Source organism: Pongo pygmaeus, chromosome 18 (assembly GCF_028885625.2).
Source record: "Pongo pygmaeus isolate AG05252 chromosome 18, NHGRI_mPonPyg2-v2.0_pri, whole genome shotgun sequence".
Lineage (NCBI taxonomy): Eukaryota > Metazoa > Chordata > Mammalia > Primates > Hominidae > Pongo > Pongo pygmaeus.
Genome location: NC_072391.2, coordinates 68,218,553 through 68,238,356, shown reverse-complemented (window position 1 = coordinate 68,238,356; position 19,804 = coordinate 68,218,553). Strand labels below are relative to the sequence as shown.

Below are 19,804 nucleotides of genomic sequence, written 5' to 3'. Positions count from 1 at the left end.
CAGTGGCAAGGTTTTGGACAACTTCAGCGACGTTTGACAACACAACCCAGATGTTGGGGAGTGCAAACCTTGTAAATGTAGCCTTTCCACTGTGTTCTGTACGAGCAAGATGTTGAGTGGGACAGACCAGCTAATGAAGGAAAGAAGCACTGATAATTATTGAGTGACTTTTATGGGGCAGATAGTGTGCTAAGTGCTCCACAGACACTGTTTCACTCACCATTTGCAATGAGGTAGCTATTATTTATTGATATGGACATGAGGCTTAGAAATCTGCAATTTGCCTTACTTGGCAAGTGACAACATCAGTATTTGACTCATGTGAGTGTGACTTTAAAACCTGCGCTATTTCCAGAAGTCAACACTGACTGTATGTAACATTCCTTTGCTTAAAACCTCCCAATTTCTCTCATTGCCACTAGATCAGTGAATGTCTCAGCTCAGCCTTTGATGCCTTGGTAGTCGCCCCTGCTGCCACACAGAACTAAAAGCTATTTACCTAAGGTTGGGGCTCTCTTAAAAATGTGGTTCCCTCAGTCTTCCCACCTTTGCTAGCATTTACTATATGCCATGTGATTTTTTTTTTTTTTTTGAGATGAGGTCTCGCTATGTTGCCCAGGCTGGACTTGAACTGCTGAGCTCAAGCCATCCTCCCACCTGCCTCAGCCTCCTAAATAGCTGGGATCATAGGTGCGCCCCTCCATGCCCAGCTTTGGCTATGTGATTTCTTCATTCACAAGTCTGCCTGGAACTCCTTGTCCATGAGGGTGTTGATACTTTTTCAATCTAATGATACTATGTGCTTAGTGGTTAATACCTGCTTCTTGCTGAGTGAATGAATGAGAATTAACAGATATATATATATATATATATATATATACACACACATATATGTATATATATACATACATATATATATATGTATATATATATATATATATTTTTTTTTCTGGAGACAGGGTCTCGCTGTCACCCAGGCTGGAGTCCAGAGGCATGATCACAGCTCACTGAAGTCTCGACCTCCTGAGCTCAAGTAATCCTCCCACCTCAGTCTCCCAAGTACCTGGGACTAAAGGCATGCACCACTACTCCTGGCTAATTTTTTGTACTTTTTGTAGGGACAGGGTTTCACTATGTTGTCCAGGCTTGTTTCAAACTCCTGGGCTCAAGCCATCAGCCTGCCTCAACCTCCTAAAGTGCTGACATTACAGGCATGAGCCACTGTGCCCAGCCAGGAAATGTTTCAAATACTTGAGGTAATAAATATTTTTAAATTTTATATCAGATTCTATGTAAGCGCTATGAATGTTACAACTCATTGTGAATAACTTACTAAAGCAGAATTCCTAAAGATTCATATTAGATAGTATTTAATGGTTTTATTTCAGTGGTTCTGAAATAAAGCCGGGGTTATTTTGACACCCCCGCCCAGGGGACATCTGGCAATGTCTTGAGACATTTGGGTTATCAACACTGCAGGGAAGGCGGTGTCACTGGCATTATCGGGTAGATGCCAGGGATGCTGCTAAGCATCCTACAATGAATGCCCTAGAAACTCCCTCCAATGCCAATCCTCCCAAACAAAGCCCGTATTGCCAAGATTGAATAACCCTGCTTTGTTTGATGTAATGGCATGGCATATACTTGAAGGCAGTCAAACTACAGTTCATTTTTTTTTTGTTTTATTTCAGATTGTTGATTAACCAAGCTGGCTGGCGTTGCCTCAGTTCATCTAAATTACCAAGGACTGCTGGAATTTTCATGGGAATATGTTTCGGGAAAGGTCAGAAACACTTCAGTCGTCTTCACGCTTCCACTCAGTAGCAATGTTTTTGCGCATTCATAGACTATCAACTGGTTGTCTATGACTCAAATTACATAATGAATCCAGCACATAAATTATTTACTCAGATTTAATTCCAGCAACTGTTATCTTTGTATTTTTTTCCCCTCTGCCAGCTAATCTGGCTCATTTCATTGGAATTTTGGTCATGCCCATTCTCCTTCTGCACTAAATTATCTCCATAACGTAGTATAAACAGAACAAGCTTGTGTGTGATATGCTTAACTGTTAATTTACCTAATTAAACTAATTCAATTAAATCATTTACATCTTTTTGGTAACATGCCAGGTGATACCACAGCAGAAGTGGGATGTTTCAGAAGATGATTGTTCAGCAAATGAATGGAAAAAAAATAAAAGGAAAACAAAATGAGATAACCGTCCAAATCTCTTGGCTTGAAAATTAAATGATACTAAAAAAACACAGCTTTCACGGGGTACTGTGATTAGATATTTTTCTTAAATCAATTTTCTCTAGAAATTGGTATTTTAACAGAGTGATCACAATTTATTGTACAAAATATTTTAAACACTATTTGTACATTCACATATTTGGTATGTTTAAGTAATGTGTACTTGTTCCCACATTAAGGTATGATTTGTGAAATGTTTTGTGATGCTAGCAAGACGTGAACTGAGCAGATTCTTTTGAATGAATTTGCAAAATAATTTTGCTAAATTACATAAATATCTTTAGGATACATCCATATTTCATTTACAGTCATCATCTAAACATCCATACCATAGTGATAAATGTACAAAATGTACATTTTATGCCAGTAAAAATCAACAGAAAAAAGACAAGAAATTCTAAGCAGGAGAACCTAAATAAACTGTCATCTTTGTGGATCTCCATAAACCTCCTGTATCATTTGACTGATACAGAATCTACACTTGTGGCAAAACCTAGGTTTGCTGATGGATGGGCCACCCAAGTTTCATCTCTCCAGGGCTTCTGTCTGGATGGGGGACGGGTTTGTAGGTCAGGATTTGGTTTTCTCTTCAGGAGCACACACGCCCAGGGCAAAACTTGAGGCAAAGCCCTGCCTTGACTTATAATGAGGGAATAAAGCCCTAGATTTCATAGAATTCAGAAAAGCCTACATGAAACCCACCTAGATTCCTCCAACTGAGCAACCTCCTGACATTTCCCGGTAAGGCCTACAAGATTCCAGGACAAATCACAACATACAATAAGACTTGGCACCTGGTTGGAGCTTCCTCACCCAAAAGGTACATTTCCTCTACCATGCTTCAGGGGCAAACAGGCAGCACAGGTTATCTTCTAGATGTTCTTGCTTTCTACCTATTTCTACTCTAAATCCAAGCATCTTTTTCTTTTCTTCTCCCATTTAAGAAGCCCAAGAAGATAATTCGTGGAAATAAAACAGGATGTTTTCAGAAGATCTTTTTTTTTTTTTCTATTTGGGAGGCCACCTCTGCAGATACTTTCCTCTGCTCAACCCTTGGATGGGGTCATCTGTCTTTACAAATCAATGGCTCCAGCATATCCTAAACTTCCCAACAACAGAGCTTTGGAGGTTGGCAATCAAATGTCTGAAACTAATCTTCCTCCCACCACTCATGCTAAACTTATTCTCTTTTAGTAAATACCAATTCCCTGAAGTCACGGGCCGCCCTGTCTATCCATTTCACAGCCCAAGCACAGTGACTGGCACACAGAAAATGCATAAATTATTGATTTCATAGTTAACAAACAGTAAAGAGACTTTTCCCCAAATCAAAGTCATTTTTCTGCCCAAAGCAACTTTCCCTTCCAACTTCCCAGAGGTCAGTGGCCTCATGACTTCCTGGCACCCAGACTTATGTCTAGATTTACTGCCCAATGGGTCAAATTTCCAAAGGCATTCACATTTCCTCTCCAATACTCATGTGCCCTCCTTCCTCTGCCTTCTTTGCTCTATTCTTTCCTCTTGATAATTGCAGTCATCCTCCCAACTCCCTCTACCATCTCTGTCATTCCCAATCTCCAGTGAATACTATGGATTTGAAGGAAACTGTGAAACAGACAACCCTCCTGGGTTAGTTTGCTTAGGTTTCCATAACAAAGTAGCTCAGGCTGTAGAAATTCATCTTCTTTGTGAGAAAGAAGGCTACAGGTTCTGGGAGGGTAGACATCTGAGGTCAAGATGTTGGCAGGGTTGGTTTTTCCTGGGGCCTCTCTCCTTGGCTGTCTTCTCATTGTGTCTTCAAATGGTCTTCCCTCTGAGTCCTAATCTCCCCTTCTTTCTTATAAGAATCCCAGTCAAATTGGATCAGGGCTTACCATTCTAACTTAATTACCTCTTCAAAGACTCCATCCCCAAATCCAGTCCCATTCTGAGATACTGAGGGTTAGGACTTCAACATATTATTTTTTGCAGGGGCTGGGGAGGGACAAAATTCATCCCATAACACCACCTTTTGTTATTCAAGAGCTGTTAGGAAAAAAAAAATCAGAATTCCTTCAATTTTGCTGAGTATTGGACAGACATAGTTTTTTTTTTTTTTCTTTTTATTATTATTATTATTATTATTATTATTATTATACTTTAGGCTCTATGGTACATGTGCGCAACGCGCAGGTAACTTACATACGTATACATGTGCCATGCTGGTGCGCTGCACCCACCAACTCGTCATCTAGCATTAGGTATATCTCCTAATGCTATCCCTCTCCCCTCCCCCCACCCCACAACAGTCCCCAGAGTGTGATGTTCCCCTTCCTGTGACCATGCGTTCTCATTGTTCAATTCCCACCTATGAGTGAGAATATGCGGTGTTTGGTTTTTTGTTCTTGTGATAGTTTACTGAGAATGATGATTTCCAATTTCATCCATGTCCCTACAAAGGACATGAACTCATCATTTTATATGGCTGCATAGTATTCCATGGTGTATATGTGCCACATTTTCTTAATCCAGTCTATCATTGTTGGACATTTGGGTTGGTTCCAAGTCTTTGCTATTGTGAATAATGCCACAATAAACATACGTGTGCATGTGTCTTTATAGCAGCATGATTTATAGTCCTTTGGGTATATACCCAGTAATGGGATGGCTGGGTCAAATGGAATTTCTAGTTCTAGATCCCTGAGGAATCGCCACACTGACTTCCACAAGGGTTGAACTAGTTTACAGTCCCACCAACAGTGTAAAAGTGTTCCTATTTCTCCACATCCTCTCCAGCACCTGTTGTTTCCTGACTTTTTAATGATTGCCATTCTAACTGGTGTGAGATGGTATCTCATTGTGGTTTTGATTTGCATTTCTCTGATGGCCAGTGATGGTGAGCATTTTTTCATGTGTTTTTTGGCTGCATAAATGTCTTCTTTTGAGAAGTGTCTGTTCATGTCCTTTGCCCACTTTTTGATGGGGTTGTTTGTTTTTTTCTTGTAAATTTGTTGGAGTTCATTGTAGATTCTGGATATTAGCCCTTTGTCAGATGAGTAGGTTGCAAAAATTTTCTCCCATTTTGTAGGTTGCCTGTTCACTCTGATGGTAGTTTCCTTTGCTGTGCAGAAGCTCTTTAGTTTAATTAGATCCCATTTGTCAATTTTGGCTTTTGTTGCCATTGCTTTTGGTGTTTTAGACATGAAGTCCTTGCCCATGCCTATGTCCTGAATGGTAATGCCTAGGTTTTCTTCTAGGGTTTTTATGGTTTTAGGTCTAACATTTAAGTCTTTAATCCATCTTGAATTGATTTTTGTATAAGGTGTAAGGAAGGGATCCAGTTTCAGCTTTCTACATATGGCTAGCCAGTTTTTCCAGCACCATTTATTAAATAGGGAATCCTTTCCCCATTTCTTGTTTTTGTCAGGTTTGTCAAAGATCAGATAGTTGTAGATATGTGGCATTATTTCTGACGGCTCTGTTCTGTTCCGTTGATCTATATCTCTGTTTTGGTACCAGTACCATGCTGGACAGACATAGTTTTATAGCTAGACAACTAACATTTCCTCTTTTGCTATCAGAGAATGTTGGAGTCTTGGCTGTGGCTGACAATGGTAACTGTTGCCTCAGCTCCCAGTTCCCCTTCATCCTTTTTCGACTTGCCCTAGTCTTATCCTCCACATTCCACCACACTGGGTGCTGGTGAGACTGGGCAGACTGTGATCTCATGCATCTGTCAGTGATGTGTTTATGTCTGGTCATGTGTCCCAGTGGAAGGAAAGCCTGCTGAAGGATTCTGGGGAAAAGTTTGCTGTTAAGAGGTTTAGAAACGGGCTGGGCACAGTGGCTCATGCTTGTAATCCCAGCACTTTGGGAGGCCAAGGCAGGTAGATCACCTGAGGTCAGGAGTTCGAGACCAGCTTGGCCAACATGGCACAATCCTGCCTCTACTAAGAATACAAAAATCAGCCAGGCACAGTGGTGCACACTTGTAATTCCAGCTACTCGGGGGCTGAGGCAGGAGAATAGCTTGAATCTAGGAGGTAGATGTTGCAGTGAGCTGAGATCACACCACTGCACTCCAGCTTGGGAGACAGAATGAGACTCCATCTCAAAAAAAAAAAAAAAGTGAGAGAGATCTAGAAATTGATACTTCCTTTGTATCTCTGGACAATATTGGGTCTCTGTGAGATGTTAATTTCTATGCCAATATTACCATTCAAAGGGGACCTGAAAGAAGGGCCAGCTAACGCATCAAGGAGAGCATTATCCAGAAGAAACGGAAAAATTTCTTGATGACACCAATGAGCCACTGAATCCACCCATCTGAGAGCCCACCCTACCACTACATTTGTTGTTTGGTGAGACAAAACTGTTTCATATTATTTAAGCCAATTTGAAACAGATTTTTACTACTTTCACTCCAAAAGCATACTGACCGATAGAAAGGCTTCAGACCACTTACTAGTAGTCACTCACCAGTCATGCTTCCTGACTCAGTTGTCCCATTTGTAAAACAGAGGTAATGACACTTTGTGGCATCACTGTGTAACTTGAGTGAAATCTGTCATGCAAGGTACCCAACTCAGTGCCTCATAAGGAGAAAGTGTCTGATACACAGAGGCCATTTCTAGCTTTTGCTCTTCCAGGGGCTTCTGGTATCTTGAACATGGCTCTCCTTGTACCTCCTGCATATGTACTCACAAGCAGAGCAGCTCAACAATTTGGGCTACTGATAGTTTTGTTCACAGCACTTTGGGAGGCCCAGGTGGGAGGTTCACTTGAATTCAGGAGTTCGAGACTGGCCTGGGCAACACAGCGAGACCCTGTCTCTACAAAAAATGAAAACTCGGTGAGGCATGGTGAGGCATGGTGTTGCATGCTTATAGTTTCAGCTACTTGGGAGGCTGAGATGGGAGGAGCGCTTGAGCCCAGGAGGTTGAGGCTGCAGTGAGCCATGACTATGCCATTGCACTTGAGTCTGGGAGACAGAGTGATACCCTGTCTCAAAAAAAAAAAAAAAAAAGAGAAAGAAAAGAAAAAAACAGAACTAGTATGAACTACTGACTTAAAAGTAATCACCATCTTTCACCGTCTTGTTTGTTTGTTTAAAGCAAAAGAGTTCATTATTCTATAGAAATCTCCCTTTCCTGAAATTGTTCACTGGGCTGGACTTTCTTATCTGGAGCTTTCTAAAGCGGGACATGTCCATGAGGGGGTCTCATAACTGGGCCAAAGACCACCAGCGGGAGTGCGTCTTGCCTGTCCCCGCCCTCTCTTCTGCTGTGTTTCTGTCACTGCCCTTTTCCCACCTCCTGCCCTCCCTGCCCTGACCAGCGCATAGCACCTAATACGGTGCTTTCCGGTGGAATGATCAGCAAGTACTTCTTGAGCAAATGCTTGGCTGTAGGAACCACTGTAGCAGGAGGGTGGAGAGGGAGAAGCTGCGGAAGTATATTCCTGGGAAGTACTTTGCAGACATCTATCTCTTTGGTTATCTCTCTCCCCAGTCTTGGGGTGCGTGCTGATGCTGGGGCCACTTGCAGGTACCCAGACAGCCTGGCCCTTACAGAATGATTATAGAAATACATACATAGGTACCTTACACACCTAGCAATTTACGAATTGCTTAATCTATGCCAAGCATAATACCCCAAGTTTTATAATCTCATATAATCGTCACAATTCTAAGGGCATGAAACCTGTTTTATAGATGAAAATACTAAGGATCCAAGTGCTAAAGCGACTTGTCCAAGGCCTTATGGCTGGTATGTAGAAAAAGCTAAAAGTGAAACCAGAGCCTAGGTGTTTATATCCAGGAGTTAATGGGTTCGATGGCTGTTCTGTAGTCAGGGCATTGCAGGAGGATTCAAGGGTATGGCAGATGGGTCAAGCTGATGGACCCCTCTTGTGTGTGATGGAACAAAAGAAGCTCTAGGGGAGGAGGTATAATCATCTGGCTGTGGGCAAATCACAGAGATCCTGGCACTGTTTATCCGTCTGAAAAATTAGCATACAGATATCAGCTATATCCTTCTCTTGAGATCACTGAGAAAATCAGATGGGTCAAATCCATCAAACCACTACCAGATTAAGGGACCATATCTTGTTCACTCTTGGAACACAATAAGTGCTCAATAAATGAGAAACCCGTGAAAGAAAAACAAAGCCTACTTCCTTACCATTAAAAAAAAAATGCTTCTGCTTCTCATCTGTCAACTGTGATCCTCTTTTTTTCACTTTTTCTTCCTTTTGTGTCCCCCTTCTTCCTTCCAGCCAACCCATAGCACTCACCCTTGGGCCCTGGCTGGCCACACCTCAGTGGGTACTAACTGGTGAGTCCCAGCTGGTGTGCACTGGGCCGCCCATGAGCCCTGGACAGCCTGGTTGTGATGGCCAGAGCTCACTGGTGACAAATGGGCTCTCTGTGCCTGTGACCTGGTGGGGCCAATTAATCACTAGGAGGTGCTCTTTCTGCATTATATATGGCCAAGAGCACCCCTTGGAGTCAGGGAGGACAAAGCTTTAGTAGGTTTTGTTTGTTTGTTTGCAAACTAGAGAGACAAAAAGGAGGTGACAGGGGTAGGGGGAGGTTTGAGAGAGAAAAAAGTAAAGGTCAAAAACTAAAATGGAGCAAGAAAGGTGGTAAATGGCCTGGGCTGGAGGGTGGCTATCCTGTTTGGCCTCGGGAAATCACATTAATGGGGATCAGTACAGAACTGGTCAGAATTATGAAAACCATTCTCATAATGACAGAGTTTGAATGCAGTTCTGTAGGCAGAGTACCCAAGAATGTCTCCAAATTATAATCATAGGGTGTGTGTGTGCATGTGTGTGTGTGTGAGAGAGAGCCATTCATGCGTACGTGCACTGATGAAGAAATATGTGTATGTGGGAGGTTTGAAGGAAAAAAAATATGACGGCTGCATGAGCTGCATATAAACCAACATGCTATTGAGAGATACTCATTATATCTGTTTTTAATCACAACATGTAAATGTGGGGAAAGCAGTCACTGCATACTCAAAAGATATACCTTGAAGATTCTTTATGCATCCTCAGAAAGTGCCAGAATCTGCTATAAGCAAAATCTCAGAGCAATCCAAGTCAGCGCCTTTTCCTTCCCCGAGTTCTGCCCACATGCATAAAGATGTCAACGTGTTGATTATTCTGATTAGACTTTTAGTGTAATTTACGGGGTCCAGTCATTGTGCCTGGGTGTCTGGCCTGCACTTGCTACCCTGACGATGCCATTTTTAAAATGTCAGCTCAGCCATGATTCATGGCTGATGCTGGTGACATTGCTGCTGACCTGAAAGAGTTAGGCAGCAATATTTAATTAAAGCAAGAAAAGAGGAGAAGAAGAACAAGCCAAAGGAAAGTAGAGGGCAAAACCTAAAAAGAACTAAATTTTGTTGCTGGAAAGATCAGCATCTCCAACAAGGAAGAGGCACTGCAAATGCAATGTATTGTCACTTATTTGTGGCTCTGTGTCTACCTGTCATTCGTGAGTGGTAAGGTCATCCGTAATGAGTGAGACAGTTGTTTGCATCCCATTCACCATCATTCTGGGGCCCTCATTCCCTCTCTCTGTGGGGATTTGCTGGGAGGTGGAGCTGTCACTGCCTCTGGCTTTTGTCCTCACTGTGTGTGTATCGGCGGCCTGCCTGCCACCCAGCTTGCTAACGGCAGCAGTATCTGGGCACCAGCTACCTGCTCCCACCCAGATAGCCTCTTCCCAGCTTGCAAAAGGCCATGCTCATTTCCAAGCTCCGAGCTCCAGGATGCTGTGCAAGACCTAGGTGAAATGAGTCCTGTGCCCTGCATGTTGGTGGTACAAATCCAGCCCTACCAGCAGCAACAGTAGCCACTGACTAGCATTAAGATAGGTACTTGGCCGGGCAAAGTGGCTCATGCCTGTAATCCTAGCACTTTGGGAGGCCACGGTGGGCAGATCACAAGGTCAGGAGTTCAACACCAGCCTGGCCAATATGGTGAAACCCTGTCTCTACTAAAAAAAATACAAAAATTAGCTGGGCGTGGTGGTGCACGCTGGGAGTCCCAGCTACTCGGGAGGCTGAGGCAGGAGAATCGCTGGAACCTGGGAGGCGGAGGTTGCAGTGAGCCAAGATTGTGCCACTACGCTCCTGCTTGGGCGACAGAGCGAGACTCTGTCTCAAAAAGAAAAGAAAAAAAAAGAAACAGGTACTCCCCCAGGCCTCGTGAATTTATTTAAGTGGGAGACAAATTACACCTTGAAACACACACACATGCATGCACACACGTAGACACACACATATGATTTGGGAGGTCTACTAAGCCGGGTCCCTTTTCCAGGAGTGAAAGGACAGAATTTCTCATTAATGGGAAGACCACAGTGAGCTGAGGTTTGAGAACCAGAGCCAGCTTTTGTCCAGGCCTGCGGGAGCCAGGCTATTGTCTTCTAGGTTCCCCTTCCTCAGTGACCCCAGGGTCGGGGGCACACATGCCGGCCTTGAACTCTCCGTCTGTCTCTCCCACCATATTAATTACTATTCCCTTTGGTCAGGCTAAGAAAACAGCCTCGACTGCATTAGGACTAATTAAGAAGAGTGAGCTGCCCATTCTGGCAGCCTGCATCGGTCCCTGCAATGCACGAGCCAGGAAGGGGCCCTGACAATCTTATTACCGCAGAAGAAAACACCTCCCCGTGCTCCCTCGAACCCCCAACAGTGAGTTCACCTCTTCCATTACGAATGCATTTGCCCCCAGCCACCAGCCACCAGCAAGGACAGCCTGGGTCAGCCAGGCATGCAGGGCCAAGGAATAGCCACGTTTCCTTAAACCAAGGGGAGTTAGCAGAGCAAATGCAGGGTCATGTCCATTTCTAACTCCATCTGTTGCCTTCCTCCTCCCTCCCCACCATCAATAAATTAATAGACAGACAGAGAGATAGAATAAATATGGATCACTACATGTCATTATCCCTTAAACCTGCCACGCTCTCCATTGAAGCTCACACATTTACAACCTGCTCAGGAGTTGAATCCAATCCTCTGGATTCCAGAGGGTCTGAGGCCCTTCTATAAGGATCTGAAGACAGTAATTATTGGAACTGTCTTCTCTATTGCGTTCTCCCCGTCAGCCTCACCATGTTAAATATCCAATGAATACTGCACGGGCCTCCAACAGACTCCAGCCACTGCCTGCTCCCATTCTTCCTTCACGAGGCCATCAGAGTCATATTCTAAAGGACACCTGGGTATGCCACTGGCCTGGTTTACACAACACCCTGTGGACCCCTCCATGTCTAGAGGAAAACCCTTAGCATGGTTTACAGGCTCTTTACACCCGGGGCAGGGCCTTCCTTCCTTTTTCATCTTTTGTCAATTTTTATAGGCCATATCTAGCAACTCTCCCAATCACCCTACTCTGGGGATAGCAGCACAGAAGTTCTATGGTTCAAGAGAGCAAAGTAGGTAAAGTAAGCTATAGGAGAGTGAAGCCGATAGAGTCCAGCCTTCCCCCATGCCAAAGGGGACAGCTGCTACTCACCTCCTATCAAATGTCATTTGGAAATAAAGACCTTCAGATATATATATATATATATTTTATGAGATGGAGTCTCACTTTGTTGCCCAGGCTGGAGTGTAGTGGTACAATCTCGACTCACTGCAACCTCCGCCTCCAGGGTTCAGGCAATTCTCCTGCCTTAGCCTCCTGAGTAGCTGGGATTAAAGGTGGCCACCACCATGCCTGGCTAATTTTTGGATTTTTAGTAGAGATGGGGTTTCACCATGTTGGCCAGACTGGTCTCGAACTCCTGGCCTCAAGTGATTCAGCTGTCCTGGCCTCCCAAAGTGCTGGGATTACAGGCATGAGCCACCGCACCCAGCCAAGACCTTCAGATTTTTTAAAGCCAATTTTTAAAAATGTAAAATTGCCAGATTTTAAACGTTGAGAACTAATTAAAATTTGAAGATGGAACAAAACATGTCGACCCATAGGCCCCTGGTGGGAACACTGCTCTCTAGTCTGGTTGTCCCTACGAGGCTGCTTACAGCTCCCTGGGAAAACCATCCTCATTCCCCTACAGATGGCTTGGGGTTCTGCCTTCCCTGACTTGTGTAATTGATGAGAGCCTTCTCTTCCACTCTTTTCTGTTGGTTCAAGACAGGGCCTTGCTCTGTCGCCCAGGCTGGAGCGCAGTAGTGTGATCTCTGCTCACTGCAGCCTTGACCTGCTGGGCTCAAGTGATCCTCCCGCCTCAGCCTCCCAAGTAGCTGGGATACAACATGCACCACCAAACTTGGCTAATTAAAAAATTTTTTTTTTGTAGAGACAGGTTCTTGCTGTGTTGCCCAGGCTGGTCTCCAACTCCTGGCCTCAAGTGATCCTCCCTCTTTGGCCTCTCAAAGCACTGGGATTACAGTCACCCTGCTGGCCCTCCTCCACTCAACTCAGTACAACCTGCCATCCACTGCCTTGGCTTGGGGTTGCCAGGTACACTAGAATGCCCAGTGCCATTTGAATTTCAATTAACAATGAATCCATTTAAAGTATGCCGTAAATACTGCATCAGACATACTTAGACTAAAAATGATGCATTATCTAAAATTTAAATGTAAATGGGTGTCCTTTATTTCCTCTGCTAAAGCTGGCAAAGCTACCTCAGCTACACCACACCCACCTTACATTCTTTCTGGGCACTGTTCTAGGTGCTGGGGATATAGCAGCAAACAAAACAGATCAAAAGAAAATCCCTTTGCACACGGCGCTTCTGCTCTGCAGGCAGAAGAGAGGGTTTCCTCTTCTATTCCAACATCACTTTGCCTCAAGAGTTATAACAGGAGTAAGGACAAGAAGCGTTGGGTTGGAGCCCTGGCTCTTCTGCCTGTCAGTTGTGCTGCTGAGCCTGTGGGGCATTAATGTCCCCATCACTGAAATGTGGCAACAGTGCCTTTGCTGCAGGTCATGAACAGAGGAGGTGACACATACACACTTAGGACAATGTCTGGCATGAAGTAAGTGGCCAGTGCATTGAACCAGGTGACACAGGCACTATTTCTTAATTGTTTCCATTTCTGTGACCCACTTAGCCCAAAAAGTCCCTCAAAGGAAGGGATGTTGCACTAATTATCTTTGTGTTTCCAGTGCCCAGCACATTGTTGGGACATACTGGGGACAAAATGGGTCAGCTAGTGGGTCACAACTGCGCCTGCTCTAGAACATAAGGTGTGGCTGTTCACTGTCTCCACAGAAGTAAAAAGAAATGGAAATTTGAAGCAAGTTTTGTGATAAAGAAGGACAAACATCTAATTACAGAGAAAGTAGATTTTTTAGCCTGAATTATGCAATTTGTCTATTAACCCTAAACGGCATTAACAGAAAATTCACCTTGCTTTTCCTTTATAGACGCTAAGGTAGTCTGTTTCTAGGGATACTCTTAAAAATAAAGCGCTCTAATTTTTATGGTAATGTGTTTTGTTTTGTTTTTTGTTTTTTTGTTTGTTTTTTTGTTTTTGTTTTTATGTCAGCCAGGCACGGTGCCTCACACCTGTAATCCTGGCACTCTGGGAGGCTAAGGCGGGCAGATCACCTGAGGTCGGGAGTTCAAGACCAGCCTGAACAATATGGTGAAACCCCATCTCTACTAAAAATACAAAAATTAGCTGGGCTATGGTGGCACGCACCTGTGATCTCAGCTACTCAGTAGGCTGAGGCGTGAGAATCACTTGAACCCAGGAGGTGTACGTTGCAGTGAGCCAAGATCACACCACTACATTCCAGCCTTGGTGACAGACGGAGACCCTGTCTCAAAAAAAAAAAAGTCTTCTGATTATAAAAGTACATATATATTCCACAAATGTTCCATTATTTATAAATTTAATTACTGATTGTCAGACATGCAGTTAGTCCCAGTTTTTATTACTTAGAATAATGATGTAATGAATGTATTTTATATACAATTCCATGATTTATTTCCTTGGGAGAAAAAATCCCAGCAATTTGGTCAAAGGGATGCACTTTGATTACAATACTGGAAATGTATTAAGTACCTGGCCCCCAAGAATCCTCAAATCAAGTGTAAGGAGGCAGGTGATGGCCTTCATGGGACAAGCTGGGGTCTCCCAATAGTGTCATTGGAGGCGAATCTCTGTGTCTGGAGAAGCAACTAGACCTTGGGACTCTAGTTTCATCCCTGAGATTCTCCTCCATTTGACAAGGGGAACGTTTGGGTTTGAGTTTATGAAGGTAGCGTGTTGCTCTCTTACACCAAGAGGTTCTTCAGAACTGCTGAGTTCTGAGTTCTGAGGTTACCCTGAGCACAGGTGAAATTCGTCTTTAAAATCAAAATGCGTCTCCCTAGGGATGGACGAAGATTTCTGTCTTAGCACAAGAAACAGTCTTGTGGTCTTCAAACTTTTTCAATCTCAGAGCCTTGTTTTCAAAAGAAATTTGATACTAGGGATAGCAAATGCATGGTTTCTAGGCCATTATTCTCCTATCCTGTACCTACTGATTACAGTGCTCTCTCTCTCATACATCCAAGACTTGGCCTTGGGGTCTTCCACACATCAATCTAGGCAGCCCCTATTAGGTGGCTGGAGTTAGCATATAACTCCATTTGATAGACTGGATATTGAAACAGACAATATAAAGCAGATCAATTGGAGTGAGACTCTTTGACAAAGGGGTGAGGAGTCCAGAGCCCAACCCACTTCTTTCCCCTCTGAAAAGACTCTTGGGAATCCTATGCGATCCACTGATCTAGTCGATCTGTTCTGATCCCTCCAAATCCCAGCACTTCAAGATTCATGCATTCTGTTATTCACATATGAAGAGAATGTTTCCCATATGCAAGAGCTGTTGTTCGTCACCTCATGCCTCTTTGCCACGTAATTCCTGTTCACTGGATCCAGGTATAAGTAGAAACCATTAAGACATAGAAAGACCCACTGCTGCACCCACAGCAATGTCAGCATCAGGGACGGAGCAGCAGAAACTGTCTGTGATCCTAAGAGCATCTTAGAATCGTTCTGTGTTTTTTTTTTTTTCTTTTTTTTCTACCTTGGGCTGCAAGAGGCTACACAAGGCTCTGGATAGATGGGTTTTATTGAAGTCACTTTCAAGCTCCCCTGCCTCTCCACAGCTGACCTGACAGAGACAGTTAGGAATCATCTAATTAAAAACACAGATCATTGCAGTACCAACTAGATCATATTGAGATAATCACTCTACTAGCTCCCAATGAGGTCCTGCTGAGACTAACACCTGGCCAAGCCACAGGAGGGAGAGGCTGGGGCCTCGCCACTGTCCTAAGAACCCTGCTGTGTCCATGGGTTTCTCTCCTGGCTGGGAGGATAGAAGGGACAGGCAGGACCATTTATTCAGCTCAAGGTCCTCCGTGGAGCAGAGCATCTAGGCAGGTCAGGGCCCGCTGCCATGGAGCTGCCACTGAGTATTACTATCACTCCAGACAGCAGCGTGTCCCCTGCAAAGAGAGATTTGAAACCCCACAAGCTTAGCCCTCCACCCCCTTGTTCTCCCAGACTTATAAAAATAGAAAGAACACATGTTCCCATTAGTTACTTGCTTGAGGGCTGCTGTAGGGTATACGCACGCAGCCTGTACACTGGAACCAAATTTGAATATCATTTGCATCTTGCAGGTAGACAATAGACACCGCATCAAAAACATGCACAGCACCCCCTCCTCAGCAAGGCGCCCAATGAGGCAGACAGATGACATTTCCTGGGAACAAGGACTATCGTTTATAAGTTTTCAAATCCACTTGATAAGGCCCCTCCTGGCAACCGAGGCCCATCCCAGCTGGAGAGGCATTCTGAGAGGCTTTTAATTAAACTTTTGCTTGCCAAGAGCGGTTTGCATACACACAGGGGGACCACGCTCCTAGGGGAGCCATAAAGCCTGCCACTTCCTTTGCCTCTGTGTGTCCTTAACTCTCTGAGGTGACGAGGCAGACGCCCAGCCTGTGCTGGCAATGATGCTTCTGGAAGGGCCTGGGGACTGAGCCTGCAGAGGGAGACAGAGCTGAGCCCACTCTGCGGCTGCACGTTGCCTACTGGGTGAGCCGTGGCTTCCTGGCTGCCTGTGTGACTCCCAGGGCAGTGGCCAGACTGAAAGCCAGAGAGGATGAGGCTGCACTGGGGTTATGTCATGGCACAGCCAGAGGGAGAAAGACTAGAAAAGCCTTCAGACCTTACAGGTGGCTTAGTTATTGACTTGCGTGTCCCTTCTGGGAGGGGGGCGAGCTGGAAGAGAAGGAGGCGTCCTTTGTGGCTCTGACCTCCCTTGACCTGACCTTTGTAACTCTATCAGGACTAGTGGTCAGTAGTTACCAACTGTCAATAAACCGCCCAAACACACACTGTAATTCAGAATACGGGGAGGCCCATCTATTTGCTGATCGATCTTGGACTCGAAAGTTGACAAAATGCAGGGTCCCTTGTCTTCTTATCATAATATTGAAAATATGTGCTGCGACAAATTGAATGATCTACACTTCTCGTGCCCCACTCCTGGGGCCCTTAGTAAATACAAGAGGATTGATTGAGATGAAAGGTGAACGGGAGGTCTGTGGTGTTCCTCTAAGGAAACCAAAGCCCCTGAAGCAGGGGCTGAGGACTAATTAGTCCATCTCATTAAGTTTATCTACTAAGGTCCTATGGAAACAGGCTAGGGCTACCCTGCCCCAGTTATCTGCGTCATTTAAAAACAATCTGCATCTGCTTGAATAACTGAGGCAAAAACAGACTTTGGAGGCTTTAACGATGTATTTTAATAGAAATTTCAAGTTCCTGGCTTCTCTCCCCACCCCTTTCCACTTGACTTTGTGCTGTGTTGACTCATCTATGGATGGTGTTTTTTTGTTGTTGTTGCTTTTTCCTGCAGAAAACAACAGTGTGTTTTTGGAGGTGGTCAGATAACATCATTGAGGTTGATCTCAAGATGTGGAACAGTGGGCTGGGAGTGCCGGGCTGGCCTTCTGTTCTCCAGTTGGTGGGACAATGGCGGAGCTGAGGAAGGTCAGTGACTTCAACAGTCCTCTGGGTGGGTCTGACTGAGGTACCCACTCAAACTGGGAAAACAAGCAGCTTGGCTGACGCTGTCCAGTCAGTGGCCAGCATGGCTATTTACACGGGGCATTGCAGGTAAGAGTCACACCTGCCTACTAGAGTCGTGGGGTGGATTAAATGAATAAATACCTCTGGAATGCATCAATAGTGCCTGGCAGGAAGTAAATAGGACTCAATACATGTTATTAGTGATATTATGATGCTATTAGGATCGTGGAATCATCCTCTTTATTGTTTGAACTGGCTGGCTGGCTGGCTGGCTGGCATTGTGTTCAGCTTTCAGGTGCACCTAGGCAGAGATTTCCCAGGTCAAACCTGCATGATGGATTGGCACAAAGGAGGTAAAGTAGGTTTCTAAGGCTTGGGACTCTTGATATTTTGAACCAATTCGTTCTTTTTTGAGACAGAGTTTCGCTCTTGTCACCTAAGCTGGAGTGCAGTGATGCGATCTCGGCTCACTGCAACCTCCACCTCCCGGGTTCAAGTGATTCTCTTGCCTCAGCCTCCCAGCGTGTAGCTGGAACTACACGCGCCCACTACTAGGACCGGCTAATTTTTGGTATTTTTAGTAAAGATGGGATTTCGCCATGTTGGGCAGGCTGGTCTCGAACTCCTGACCTCAGGTGATCTGCCCGCCTCGGCCTCGCAAAGGGCTGGGATTACAGGTGTGAGCCACAGTGCCTGGCCCAATTCATTCTTTGTGGTGGGGCTGTTCTGTACTCGGAGCAACTTCTGTCCTTAGATGCCATTAGCACTTCTCTCCCCTCATTTGTGACAACCAAAATTACCTCCTAGGCATTGTCAAATGTCCCCTGAAGGGCAAAAGTGCCCGGGGTGAGAAGCTCTGGGATTAAGCCATGGTCATGAGTCACAGTTCCCATTTCATGTCTCACCTGCTATCCTAGAACCAAGGCCTCCACTCAAGTTCTCTCCCATTCTGGGTTGGGGCTCACAGGTACTCACCAATGAGTCACCCTCAGGACCTTAGGAATCTGCCATTTGAGGTCAGGGATATCTGCTGCTAAAGCCTGGGGGGCCTCTGCAGACCTAAAGGGTATCCTCCCAGCACCAGTGTCTGCACCAGAGCCCTGTAACCTGCTGAGGCTCCCTGAATGGGTGGTGAGTTCTCCTACGGCCCAGTGCACTGGGGATGGCTGCTGTATTAGTCCGTTTTCACACTGCTGATGAAGGCACACCTGAGACTGGGTAATTTATAAAGAAAAAGAGGTAGCCCGGCACGGTGGCTCACGCCTGCAATCTCAACAATTTGGGAGGCCGAGGTGGGCGAATCACCTGAGGTTGGGAGTTTGAGGCCAGCCTGACCAACACGGAGAAACCCCATCTCTACAAAAAATACAAAGTTAGCTGGCCATGGTGGCACATGCCTGTAATCCCAGCTACTTCAGAGGCTGAGGCAGGAGAATCGCTTGAGTCTGGGAGGTGGAGGTTGTGGTGAGCCAAGATCACACCATTGCACTCCAGCCTGGGCAACAAGAGTGAAACTGCATCTCAACAAAAAAGAGTTTTAAGGGACTCAGAGTTCCATGTGGCTGGGGAGGCCTCACAATCATGGTGGAAGGCAAAAGGCATGTCTTACACGGCAGCAGGCAAGAGAGAGAATGAAAACCAAGTGAAAGGGGTTTCCCCTTATAAAACCATCAGCTCTCGTGAGACGTATTCATTACCACAAGAACAGTATGGGTGAAACCACCCCCACGATTCAGTTATCTCCCAATGGGTCCCACCCACAACACATGGGAATTATGGGAGCACAATTTGAGATTTAGGTGCTTACACAGCCAAACTGTATCAGCTACCCACCCACTGCCACTGCTACCAGGGTTAACAAGAAGCTGTGAATTCTGCTACCATCAACTCACCAGGACCTCCCCTTGCTTTGGCTGCACTGTTCTTTGTGACTTCGATGCAAGGAAGCCAGGTGACATCCTGGCTGAAGTCAGGGGAGGGTGGGGTGGGAAATGGCTTCCTCCCTATTTGTTTGTTTCCATGCTCTGGTAGATGGGCACCAAAGTGGTCCCGTCTTCTCCCTGGATGAGACGTAGAGCTTCCCAGGACACACCAGTGACAGAGACTCCCCTGAGTTCTAAATCACACCTTTCTTCCCTCCACGGATGCCTTGAACTGATTCAAGCTGGTCTTGCTTCTCTTAGATTGAAGCTTCTTCAGTTGTTTGGCTAGACAGGCTCTGGGGAGGCCTGGAGCTCAGCAGTCTGTCTGACACCCCAATCTGGAAGCTCTGATGTGTAGGAAGCACACATCAGACTCCTTACAAATAGCAGAAACAATTTTGGAGTAATATTAGGATGGTGCAAAAGTAATTGAGGGTTTTGCCATTATTTTCAATGGCAAAACCCGCAATTACTTTCGCACCAACCTAATACCTTATTTTGCAGATGAAAAAACTTAGGGCCAGAGAGATTGAATGACTGGTTCAAGGTTACACCATTAACGAGTAACAAAGGCAGGGG

General features: G+C 45.1%; 1 long non-coding RNA gene across 1 annotated transcript in view; it reads left to right on the top strand.

The window, feature by feature from the left end:
- The window catches only part of LOC129015288 (uncharacterized), a 35,170-nt gene extending 32,740 nt beyond the window's left edge, over positions 1–2,430 (top strand). Inside the window, exons 2-3 of the long non-coding RNA XR_008494531.1 lie at positions 1,119–1,256; positions 1,692–2,430. This is a non-coding gene — a long non-coding RNA (uncharacterized LOC129015288). The remainder of the gene's footprint in view (positions 1–1,118; positions 1,257–1,691) is intronic.
- Positions 2,431–19,804: the final 17,374 nt, after the last annotated feature.